This window comes from Ambystoma mexicanum, chromosome 5p, assembly GCF_040938575.1.
Source record: "Ambystoma mexicanum isolate Mex_15411 chromosome 5p, UKY_AmexF1_1, whole genome shotgun sequence".
NCBI lineage: Eukaryota > Metazoa > Chordata > Amphibia > Caudata > Ambystomatidae > Ambystoma > Ambystoma mexicanum.
In genome coordinates, this window is record NC_090930.1 from 61739293 (window position 1) to 61751286 (window position 11994).

The 11994-nt window shown below is 46.3% G+C and overlaps 1 protein-coding gene across 4 annotated transcripts in view; it reads right to left on the reverse strand.

Annotated features, from left to right (window-relative positions):
* The window catches only part of KIF4A (kinesin family member 4A), an 807676-nt gene extending 801468 nt beyond the window's left edge, over positions 1-6208 (reverse strand). The window contains exon 1 of one of the 4 annotated variants that reach the window (XM_069612448.1): positions 6027-6208. The gene's annotated coding sequence lies outside the window, so the exon portion shown is untranslated. The remainder of the gene's footprint in view (positions 1-6026) is intronic. The other 3 variants (XM_069612449.1, XM_069612450.1, XM_069612451.1) reach the window with 3 other exon arrangements.
* Positions 6209-11994: the final 5786 nt, after the last annotated feature.

The window sequence follows — 11994 nt, forward strand, 5'->3', positions numbered from 1 at the left end:
AGTCGGTTTTTGGATCTTAACTACTTGTATGTAAGGCGATACCTTTTTGTCAGAAAGAACACGTGCCCCACTTTTGACTTGGACAAGTGTTAAAAGACCAGTCATAGGCCTGTCTTTCAATCCCTTAATTGCTGGATTAAAAGCAGTCTCAAATCCATCGGCAATTGGGTTCTTCAAGAGCCACGTCTCTTGGAGGCATAGGATATCTGTGTCTCCTATTTTTGTAGATTTATTGCTAAAAAGGTGCATATGTCCTCTCGTATTCCAAGAGACAATGCAAAGTTTTTCCAGCGGGCCCATCTCTGAACGTTAACTCTCGTTCACACCATTGATGGTTTTAGCTAACCATGTCCAGTTCTGCTCATCCTTTGAGTCATACTCTATATTCCGGTTTTGCGGATGGGATTTAGTGACCGTGATTCTGATCAAATCCTTTTCAGAGTCCCATCTTTTGGTATTGTTACTGCCATTTGGTGTTTCCGGCTTCACGGTCAACATATGTTCTTTTCTTGAGTCAACAGTATCTTTACTTTGGACTTGTCTATAGGCAGTGGAGCCGTCGCTTCTCTTGGTTAGCTCCTGCCACTTTCCTTCACTGATTTCAGTAATATCGAACCCCAATGTATTTAGAAGAGTGCAAGTGTTGATTAGTGAGTCTAGGATAATTTTGGATGCTATATGAAGTATTACACAATAGTTTGTCTTTTCGTCCTCAAATTCGACTGTTTGGATATCTTCAGAGGCAACCGTCCGAAGTTGTGGTACATGATGGAAAAGCATGAGAGCATTTTTCCTATTTAGGATCAGGCCGTCTTTCGTTTTCAATTCGCTCCAGACGTAACAGAAATTTTACAGCTGTTTTTGTGTTCATAACGGATGGCTAGGGCCTTTACTGTCAAATGAACAGGCTTTTTGCTGGGTCCTGGGTTCCCACCGCTTGGCTTTGGCTAGATCGAAGGTTATCTTGCGGGATAACAATGAACATTTCAAAGTTTTAAAAAAAGAATGACAAGGGCCTCATTACGTGTTTGGTGTGCGAAAGGTGTGGCGTTAGTAATTCCAATGCCGGCAGAAGTGGTGCTGTCTTTTCACTGCACTGCCGAACTCAAGTTTAAAGAAAATACGGTTCATGTTTTAGCTACCAAAAATCCCCATGGGTCGAACGGACTCCCAAAAATGGGGTTTTACAGCACTACCACCACAGGAGGGAGTGGCGAAAACAATCTAGGTGGTAAATCAGCTGATTTACTGACGATTTACCAAACATGCAACAAGACCCAGTATGTAAAATGATCCGACCTCAAAACCTTAACTGCAGCACGCATAAGGAGGCCATGTCTAGTTTAAAGATCCATTCAGCTTTAACGTGGTGGCAATGCAGTAAATTGACAAGATGCAGCAAGGACCTTGCTCAAGGTGAGTGTCAAGCCAGTCACAGGGATCAAATCACAAAGTCTTTCAAATCTTCAAGACTACAAAGCATGTTCCTGTATTCTTATCCAAAAGGTATTTAACTTTATGAATCACTTCATGCAGGGTTCCTCCAACTTCTACGTGCTGATCAGGATTACCTCAGTTTACCATACTCCGAAGGATGCAAGGCTAACTCAGTTCAATCAACATTGGACAATTAGATGAGAAAGACTTTAGCATTGAGCACGTACCTCTGGACCATCTTATCACAACACTTGCATTCCATTAAGTAGTACTCGTTCCGCGAAATAACCATGAATCATCAAAAGACAATTCTGCTATCACACCACAGAATACAAATCATGTTTGCTTTAATCTGATTGGCCAGACGTGGGTCTAGAAAATTGAAATATATATAGAAGAGATCAAATGGGCAGACCTTTGTAGAGTAAGCATGAAAGGCATCTCCATTCTGCAACAAGCTTTAGAAAGAACCAGCTTTAGAGTGGCTGGGAGTTGGTAAACAAAATCGATCTGTTCCTAGGTTGGAAATTCCTTCCATTTTGATTTGCGCAATTAAAGCTACTTGGAGCTTTTCTGATTCCAGAGGCAGCTTTAGACTAGATTTCCGAAAGTCACCATCAATGCTGTATTATTTCTGTCGGCGGAGGAGTTGCACTCCAAGGAGAATTAACCGTTTCTGTTCTATGTGGATGGTGCTCCCAGTGCTGTGGTTATGCTGTACCTTTCTATATGAGGGAAGCTTAGACTGATGCTGCGTCATATTTTTTCGAAGGGTCTTATACTACACACTATTGCCACCTGCATGTTTTTATGGTGCGGCACATGATTGACATTTTCTGTGCGATGGGACTGCAGAATCCTATGCTGTTTCCCATTCTAAGCAAGTGTGCCGTGCATTGCAGAGGCCGTTCACTTACCTGCTAAGTGTGGGATGGAGCTTGCCCTCCTCCCTCCCATGCAGCTCATCCTCCAAGCGAGTCTAGATTCTACTGCTGTGATCCACGAATGATCGGTTCTGTGTGTGACAATTTTGCACTGTTGAGCACCACAGCGTTCCTGTTCTAGATAATTAACAACTGATCTAGCGAGGCCCTGTGGAGAATAGTGAAGTAATTGTAGGCACTCTGCAAAATGAGTGAACATTAGTCATTCTGGGCACACGACCATAGTATGCTTGCCTTGCAGCAAACTCACCCCATTGTTTCGCATGTAACATTTATTCTTGTAACAGTCTCCATGAGTGAAAATAACCCAGAAAGCAGCTGCACTAACAGTAGCCCGAGACCCTGACACTGTTCATGTTTAGCTTATGATTTAACGCCCGTTATTAAGAAATGTAAGACCAGGTGTATAAAGTAGTTTGTTTCCAGAATAACCTCAGAGGTACTAGCAAAGCCGAAGCTCTTGCTTGCTGTCCGCTTATGCACATTCTGAATAAACCACTTCCTTCCATTTGTGAGGGGGGCTTGTGCTACTGCACAGGGTGCGATAACTTAATTTGAGAGACAAACGTGTCTCGTCATATGGACTGCTGCAGCATGATACAGATTTCCATAGACCACTTTGATGGCGATAGTGCGCGGTACAAATATCCTTTAACATAGTTAACTTATTGCATGCTGGATGTCATGTACTCTTTTGCAAAGGAGAAACTTATTTTTACTCCCTTGAAATCAGTTACTCAAACTTTAAAAAATTGGAGTAAAATACTAGCACCTCAAAATCTTATCTGGAGTGCTGATCATGAGCTACCAATGGAAAACAAGGCGATAGATTAAACGTCATAAAATGCAAACATAGGGTTCATAAATATGCTCCAAACAGCTTAGATGTTTCCTGCCGCCCATTATACACGTCTAGAGAGATGTGTCTGGCATTAGTGGCACCTCTGGACCTTGAGTGTAACATACCGCCTGACAGCAGTCGACATGAAGCTAGACAAGTTGCACATTTCCTACAAGCAGAAGATAAATAGTGCCAGCAACTTTGTGTGCTGAAAGGCATGGAAATCTGGCAAATATATGTAACGCAAGATTGTTCCTGCCCAACAGCCTTACCAAGCACATGTGATGCAAAAAACCTTGTGATCATCTTGGACTCTCCTCTTTCTCTCCACACATCATGGACCTTACCAAGAAGTCCAATTTTCAGTTGCACCTCGGGGGCATTCTCCCTTTCCTCACCTGCACCCAGAAGCTCAACGTCTCCAGAGCCATGGTTGTCTCTAGGCTGGACTATTGCAATAGCCTCTTCCTCACCCTTCAAGTGATCTAGAGCAGGACTGCAAGACTTACCCATTGCCTCAAGCCCAGGGACTGCATCCCTCCAACCCTAAAACCTCTCCACTGGCTCCCAGTGAGTGCAAGGATCAAATTCAAAACCTTTGCATCATCCACAAGGCTGTCGGGGACCTGAACATACAGCTTTCCCTCCCTAAATACCTCCTGGCCAGAGTTTCTGCAGGTCAAACGCTTGTCAAGCAGAGAGTGGTAGGCAGATCCCTTTCCCTGGCTGGCCCCTCAGACTTGGACAGGATCCTAAGTTCTGGAAACTTAAGATTTTCTCCTTCTCCTCTTCTCTCTCCCCACCTGCTGCGAGGGTCCTAGTTCCTTCAGAGTCAGACGTGGACCAGACCATCCTGTATAACCTTTCCCCCACCCATCATCCCTTGCTAGCACTTGACCAACCTGGTCCTCTTTGCCTACCGCACCCCTCCTCCCAGCCTTGCAGACACCCCACTCCTGCACTTCTCTCTACCCCCTACCCTTACCACCTTGTCATGCATTTGCACGGTAGTATTGTCACAAGACAAATTGACCGTTTGTTCTACTTTTGTGATTCCATGTTCCCCAACCCCTTCTTGTTTTGGGGCACGAAACACTTGAGTATAGGTGCCATACAAATGTCCAATAAATAAAATTATCCGCGTGCAGCTGTACATTACATTTTATTGCAGCAGCACTTAGGATGCTGGCAAAACTGGATAATATATAGAATACATAACCATACTAGAAGGAGGTGGGGCGAAAGGGAACAGGGTTGCTAAGTAAACTACTCTACACAGCAGCATCCAAGTAAAAATATCCGTCACCAAATCTAAGTTTCTACAACAACCCATTGCTGGATGCACTGCCAACTTCCAATTACATCAACAGGGCCATGGTTTCTCCAACATACCTGTTACTAGTGCTATAAAAAGTCATGTGTAACGCGCCTGTAGTATCTATCAGAGGGGGGGCTTGTCTTAGTACTGTAGATCCGTAATTGCTATGTAGGTTTTATTTCCTGTAACACTGCAATCGTCTCGCCAGGGGTTTGCCCAGTCCATACTGTGTGCGACTTCCACCCTGCAACTAACACTAGAAATTCAGTACAATCAAAAACGGAAACCATGGCAACAGAATACAACACGTCCTGTTGACAAAAGATGGGCACCTGTGAGACAGGGGAATGGAAATCATTGATTATTCACCTGCTCCAGCGATATGCAAGGGGACTGTGCAAGAGCCTAGAGTGACAAGCCGTCAGGCAAACACCCAACAGCTGAGAAGATGCTTTCGGAAATGCAGAGACCTCTGCACTATGCGTGAATACACCAAACCAAAAATAACCACATACTTCCGTGAAGCAGAATAACACACAGGTAAAATTACACAAAGACAACAAAATAAACAGGACAAAAGAAGGAAATAAAGCATGGCCACCTGAGCAAAAGTAACTTTAAAGGGCTGACAACAAACCAGACACAAGTTAACCGACGAGATCTTAAGCCAGCCACTCAAAAAGTAACAGAGATAAATATGCAGAGGAGTAACAGCACCGCCCCCTGCCCATAACTGCTGTCATTGTGACAGTAGCCTCCATGCAAACATCCCAGGAGCTACCACCACAGAACAGCTGCTCCCCGGCCTTATCTGGCACAGCCAGAGCACTGCACACACTGAGCAACCCAGCCACTCTCCCTGCGCCTGGCACAGAGCCATGCACTCAATGCAAAGAGCTCCCCTGGCAAAGAGCAATGCGTGGGCACAGGACAATCACAGAGCACGGGGTGCAAACACCCTGCCCCAGACCCCGCCTGAGAAGGGGGGCAGCCAACAGCTGGCCCCGAGAGTTCAGAAGAGCACAGTGAGCAGCACCTGCTGCAAGCCCCCCCTCTCCTCCTACCTGGCCAGGGCCCCCTCCTGCACAGGCAGCAGCTGCACGCCCCCTCCTCCAAGTCCCACCCTTGCCCCTGGGGGTTTGGTGGGGAGGGGAGAGACACCAGCTGGCCCATACAGGTCAGAGGAGCACAGTGAGCAGCACCTGCTGCAAGCCCCCCCTCTCCTCCTACCTGGCCAGGGCCCCCTCCTGCACAGGCAGCAGCTGCACGCCCCCTCCTCCAAGTGCAAAGACCCACCCTTGCCCCTGGGGGTTGGGCAGGGGTGGCAGCATCTGCCGCCACGCCCATGAAGACAGGCTCCAGCCCTGCCTTTAGCAATGGTCAGGGAATAAGGCCCAGCAATAACAGCCCGGGCAGTACTGACAGCTGGAGCCCGTCCTGACTCGCGCCCTCCCAGAAAGCAACGTCTCCTGGTTCCCGGGCGTACCTGCTACCTGCCGGCCGGGATGTGTCACTCCGTGCGTGCGGTAGGTCGGTGGCTCTCCCGTGACACACTACGTCTCTCCCAGGCCTCTCCTCTGTCTCCTGCCCGCGCTCACCCTTGGACTGCTGTACACTTAGTTTAACCGCCAACTTTCAAAACTGACACGGAGCACGCAGCCAATCGCTGGCTCCCGGGGCTGCAGTAGAACACAAGCCTGTCTGCGTCAGGACGCACGCAACGCGGACACGCACGGGCAGGAAGTACTGGAGACGGGAAACCACACAGACACAAGCGGCCCTACAGACTGATCTGCCAGAACGGCCTCAGCGCCAGGCTGCAGGGAAATAGACATAGACAAGGGACCTGGCTAGCAGCCGACATCTGAAGCTTGGGCGGCCCAGTCCCGGCTGGAGAAGAGGGCGGCCATTTTCAAAAGGGGTTCGCTTGAATGTTTTTAGGCGGAGCAACAACAAAAAAAAGAGACAATGAAGACTGTTGTTTTTCAAGTAATGCGGTCAATTTATGCGAATGTTTATGATGATTTTAAAAATATTTGTGAAGTATCGGCAAGACTCCTTATAAGGTGCAAGCAATCCAAGTTTATTTATATACATATATGACCGGGCTCCCTGCACTGCATGCACTCGCTTCTCCACCCGTTCATCCGCTGACTCACTCACCTCATCGAACCTCGCACAGCTTTCTAATATCAACATTCCACCTCACGCATACGCAGGCAGGGTGCCACATACAATGAACTAATGATTCCATAGCTGATGGCTTAAAGCAGATACTTAAAGAAATACAACACTATCCCCTGCCCTTAAAACAAAAGAAACTAAAAGGTAAAACCAATTTTAAACTAAGAACACTAAAAGCATGTTAACTCAAAATAACTAAACATTTCTCAATATATATATATATATATATATATATATATATATATATATATATATATATGAAAAGGAGAAAGAGGAAAAATGAACCGCACTCTCCGCAGCCGATTAAAAAGCCATGGTCATAGAAAAACGAAGCTCAGCTCACAACAGAATGTAGGTCTAAAAGTTATTTAATGTGTCATACAAAAAAAGGAGACATCGATAAAAAGTATGGTTGGAAAACAGTAGAAAAAACAGAGGCAGGACGCCCATAAGGGCGACCCACACACAACACGTTTCACACTTAACTGAGTGCTTGATCATGTGAAGAAACAAAGGACCTGGGCACATAAGTAGTTGAAAAGATGCAGTCCTTTTGCTATTTCAATGGAACTAAATGGGTGCTTGGGAAGATGGAATGGGCGGCGGCTATGATGGAATGAAAAGGTAGGAATGGCCGGCAATGTAAATAAATGAGCGTGATGGTGGAAAAGGCACTGGAAACCAGTTACGACAAAGTGTCCATAACATATTAACCAAAGCGCCCATTCCATGGCACCCAGACCCAAGGTTTCATAATTCCACCGATGTGATTTGCAATATTAAAACACAATTTGCAGATCATACAATGTACACAGTTGAATGAATGAAGTAGACCCCCACAATTGAAAAAACAAACAAACAAAACCCATCTATGAGAATGGACCAGACCATAAAGTAGCCCCATATTACAAGGACAACACATATAGGATATGTAAATCATGGCTGGACATGGTAAAAGGCTTTCTAATACCAACAAAACAAAGTAAAGTGCAAGCGAATGTAGCAGCAAAATAATATGCAAAAATGCAAAGCCAAGCTGACAATATCCACATATGCAAAAATGCAAAATAGAACATTCTGATGAATTGAGTAAAGTGCAAGTGCGGGCAATAGTAGCAGCATAATGGAGCATAAGTGTGCGAGAACAAGGTTGCAAGATATAGATATAAAAAGTAACATGATGCAACATTCTGGCTGCAATAAAAAATTGAATAATTTTTAAAGTGCAAGTGCATAGCAGCATAATAATGTGCAAATGTACCAGGCCAGAATGTTGAAGTCTATGTGAGCAACATTGCAGAGTATCACGATTATAAAAACGATATACAGCAACCTCAAAATGTGCAAACTTGCAAAGCCAGATTGGTAGCATTAACATATTTAGAATCACATGGTCCACGGCTAGCCAACAAGAAAAGGGGGGAAAATAATATAGGGAATAACAGGTCATAATTTTAACATAGACCGGGGAAGTAAAAGATCACAAGTGTACAGGGGGAAATGGCAGCGATTGTGAGTACAAGTGTACAAATCAGAAGGGAGCAACTGTGTAACAACATGGAAAAGAAGGTGGAATAGAAAAAAATATGTAGAAAAGCAAAAAAGAACTGCACAAAAGATGATCAAAGAAAACAATAAAGAGCTCAGGTCCCATAAAGACATGCTGCAACAGCTAAGAAATTAGACAGCAATAAGTCTAAAGCAAAAAGACAAAAACACCTATTAAATAAGGTGTAAAATAATCCAATACATATATATATATATATTCCACCAAATATTGTTTAACTTAATACAACTATTCGTCCATTATGTAATCCTTGAACTAAACACACTTATTTGTCCATGACGTAATCCTAGGACCAAACAGGTAGTTTCCTAACTCTTGAATCTCGAACAATCCCTCCATCATCAGCATCAATAGAATTGTTCTCTAGATGTACATACACTTCGCCACCTCACTTCCTTGTTGCCCACTCACACCCTCATATTCTGAGCGCAAATCATCCTCAAATAGCTTGATAGCCCTTCTGTTAGCTCTCCTCTTCATCCGTTCTTCCACGTTCTCTTCACCCCTCTAGTTCCATTTAATGACCCTATCAAAATTCCAAACTGACCCACCACGAACTTTAACAGCCCTTCTGAACACTTCAATTACTCTCACAGGATTGGAGTATTTAGACTCACCTTTTCTTATATTATGTCCTATTTTGATTCTTACAAAATCACCAGGTGTAATTTTTAACCTGCTCTGCTCAACACACACCTCTTTGTTATCACACTCTCCCTTTTTCCTATAGTTGACCCACACCGGATTGAGCAAAGTATTTGGTACTCTGCCTCTCATCATCTCAAATGGAGACTTTCCTGTGTCCCTCCTGACAGAAACCCTGCTGCTCCATAACTTCTCCTTAAGTGCCTCTGTTAGGGAGAATTCTCCTCCTAGGGCTGATTTCCCTCACCTACTGATTCCCCCAGCAGCTTTGCTGGATTTCTGGAGTTTATTTTTTCCACCTGGTAAGAGTGTACATCCTTTTTCCACTCTTACATGTGTTTTGGCCTATGTGTTGTTACTCATTGTGTGATCTTGGGCACTGGAGCACACCACTCCAAGTGCCACTGTTCTTGTAAGGGTTACACAGCACCTTTAGTGTAGTAACCCATGGTTGTCTTTTTGACTTCCCTCTGACTCCCTTTCGCTGGGGCTGACTACTGTCCCCCAGAGAAAGGTAAAGTTGCCATTTACTTTACATAGTCATTTTTACCACAGACCCAGTACACCCCATCTTACATGGAGTACTGGAAAGGGCTAATCTCTACCCCTTTCTGTCTGTACCTCCCTGAGCATTGTTTTGCTCTTTTAACATTTAGACTTGGCTGGTGGTAGTGGTATCTACCCTAACATTTCTACTGCGATTATATTAGATAAACGTGGTACTGTTATTGGCTATTATATTAGCCTCGAACATAAACCCGCTTGACCAAATCATCTTTCTTTTGGCTCCGGTTGGGTTTATTCGCCATTTCTTTTTGTTAAAGTCCTTCTTGTGTTTCACTTTGCGGAGCAAACTAGGTTCGCCTTCTTTGTTCACCGTCTTTTGGCGGGCTTCTGCAGAGAAGCCATCCTCTTGGCACCTGGGTGTCCGGGTAGGCTGAATGTGGGGAAGGGGTGTAGTCACCCCCTGCACAGGGTATCCTAGGAAACCCAAGTTGCACTTTGCCATGATTGGCTGAGGTGGTTGTCCCGGCTGGACAACCCCCCTGCTGCGTGATTGACAGCCAGGCTGTGTTAATGGGGGTTTTTGCGCATAAATGGCAGATCTCTTGGGCTAGAAGTCAGAGTCGCCTCTGGAACTACAAGGAACCGAAGAGAAGTGGAGAGAACGACGGCTGCTGCAACTACCCCATTCCAGTGAAGCCCTGCTGCAGCCCTGAGCTATCTTCCCTTTGACGACTGTCATGCCCTCCATCCGACCCACCAGTGATCCCAGGTCCCCCTCGGGCCGAATACACCCCCCACTTACCTTCCGGGGCTCACGTTGGCGGTCCAGGCCGTCTCGCACACAGCTACAGCAGCAGCTTCACGCTACCACTCCACAGTCACGACTGCGACCGTTCCTCCATTGGCAGTTGCCGTGGAGATTAGGCCATCAGAAGATCAAGGTCGCTTCCTCGCCTCGCGTTGCTGGGCCTTTCCGATCACATGACCTGAACTCGCGATCACATGACCTGAACTCGCGATCACGTGACCCGAACTCGCGATCATGTGACCAGGAAGCGAACGGTACTTAAGTAGTGAAGTGCTTCAGTGCCGCACTTCACAGCTGTTTTCTCGGAGACCCTGTTTTGCCTGCGATTCTTACCCTGCTTCATGATTGATCTTGGACCCGGCTACCTCTTCTCGGAACTCCTTTTGGATTACGCTCTATCTGTGCTTTACCAGCTTGGACTGATACACTTGGCTCTTGATCTTGGATCGTCGTCACAGACTTTTTTTTGGATCCCGCCTTTTCATTGTTCTGTCAGCTTGGACTGCTACCGTTGGCTCTCGACCCTGGATTGTTGTCACAGACTTCTTGTGGATTACCCCTCTTCACAGAATCTGGAACATTGTACGAACTACAACTCACCATCACCCTTGCCTACAATCTGGTTCAGTCCTGCCTGCAGGTCTTCCCCAGGTGGGGTCTGGTGTGACTACCAGTAAGTGTCTCCTATTCGGGACCTTTGCCTACGTGAGCCCCGGAATTCCTCCTTCTGTCAATTCCTGGTAAGATCCTTCCTGTTTTTTGGCTACCTGTGCATTACCCTGCTTGCTTGGTACTTAACGCTGTTTTCCTTCACAGCTTCCGTGGGGCTTCCAGTACTTCGCGGTTCCGGATTCTTCTCCATCTGTGGCCTCAAAGGTTGCATAGAGAGTGAATCTGTCATTCTCCCTGTGCGGCACTTGGGGACGGAGGTCTCACATATCTACACGACACTCAAGTTACAACAGTCTGTGAAGCCTTGTCGTGTCAGGTATGGAGGGTACCGCGGAGGACCCCATGGCTGCTACAATCCAAGCAATCACGGTATTACGGGCCGACATGGTCGCTGCCAACACAGCAATTCATCAACGCCTTGAATTATTGCAGAGTGCCCAAAATCCCTTGCCCGCAGACCCAGAGCTCGGGGACGCTGCTCCAGTACCAGTGCCACCTCCCCCTGTAACCCTGGCTCCTACTGCCCCTACTCCCGTTCCCGTCGTTCTGCCCTCTCCTTTTCCCTTGGCAGCCCCAGAAAAGTTCCATGGAGACCCCAGAAAGTTCAGGACCTTCCTTAATCAATGCAAACTACACTTTCTATGCCGACCTCTTGCTTTCCCTGATCCCACCACTAAGGCGGCCTTCACTCTATCACACCTGGCGGGTACAGCTGCAGCTTGGGCAAACCCCCTATTAGAAAATGACCACCCCGCTCTCTATGACTTCGACCAACTGGTATCGGAGATGTCACAAGTATTTGACACCAGGTACAAGGCACAGTCTCATGATTTAGAGCTACTGGAGCTCACCCAGGGTAGGGGGTCCCTCATCGATTACATCACTCGATTTAACCAACTAGCGGCCGAAACATCATGGCCAGAAAGTAAGAAGGCAGTGGTCTTCTACAGAGGGTTAAGCAATCCCATGAAGGATGCATTAGCTGTGGTGCCGTCCCTGCCCTTCCAATTCCCGGCCCTTGTGGGTCTGACCCTTCAAGTAGACGCACAGCGTTCTGAACGGAGAGCTGAG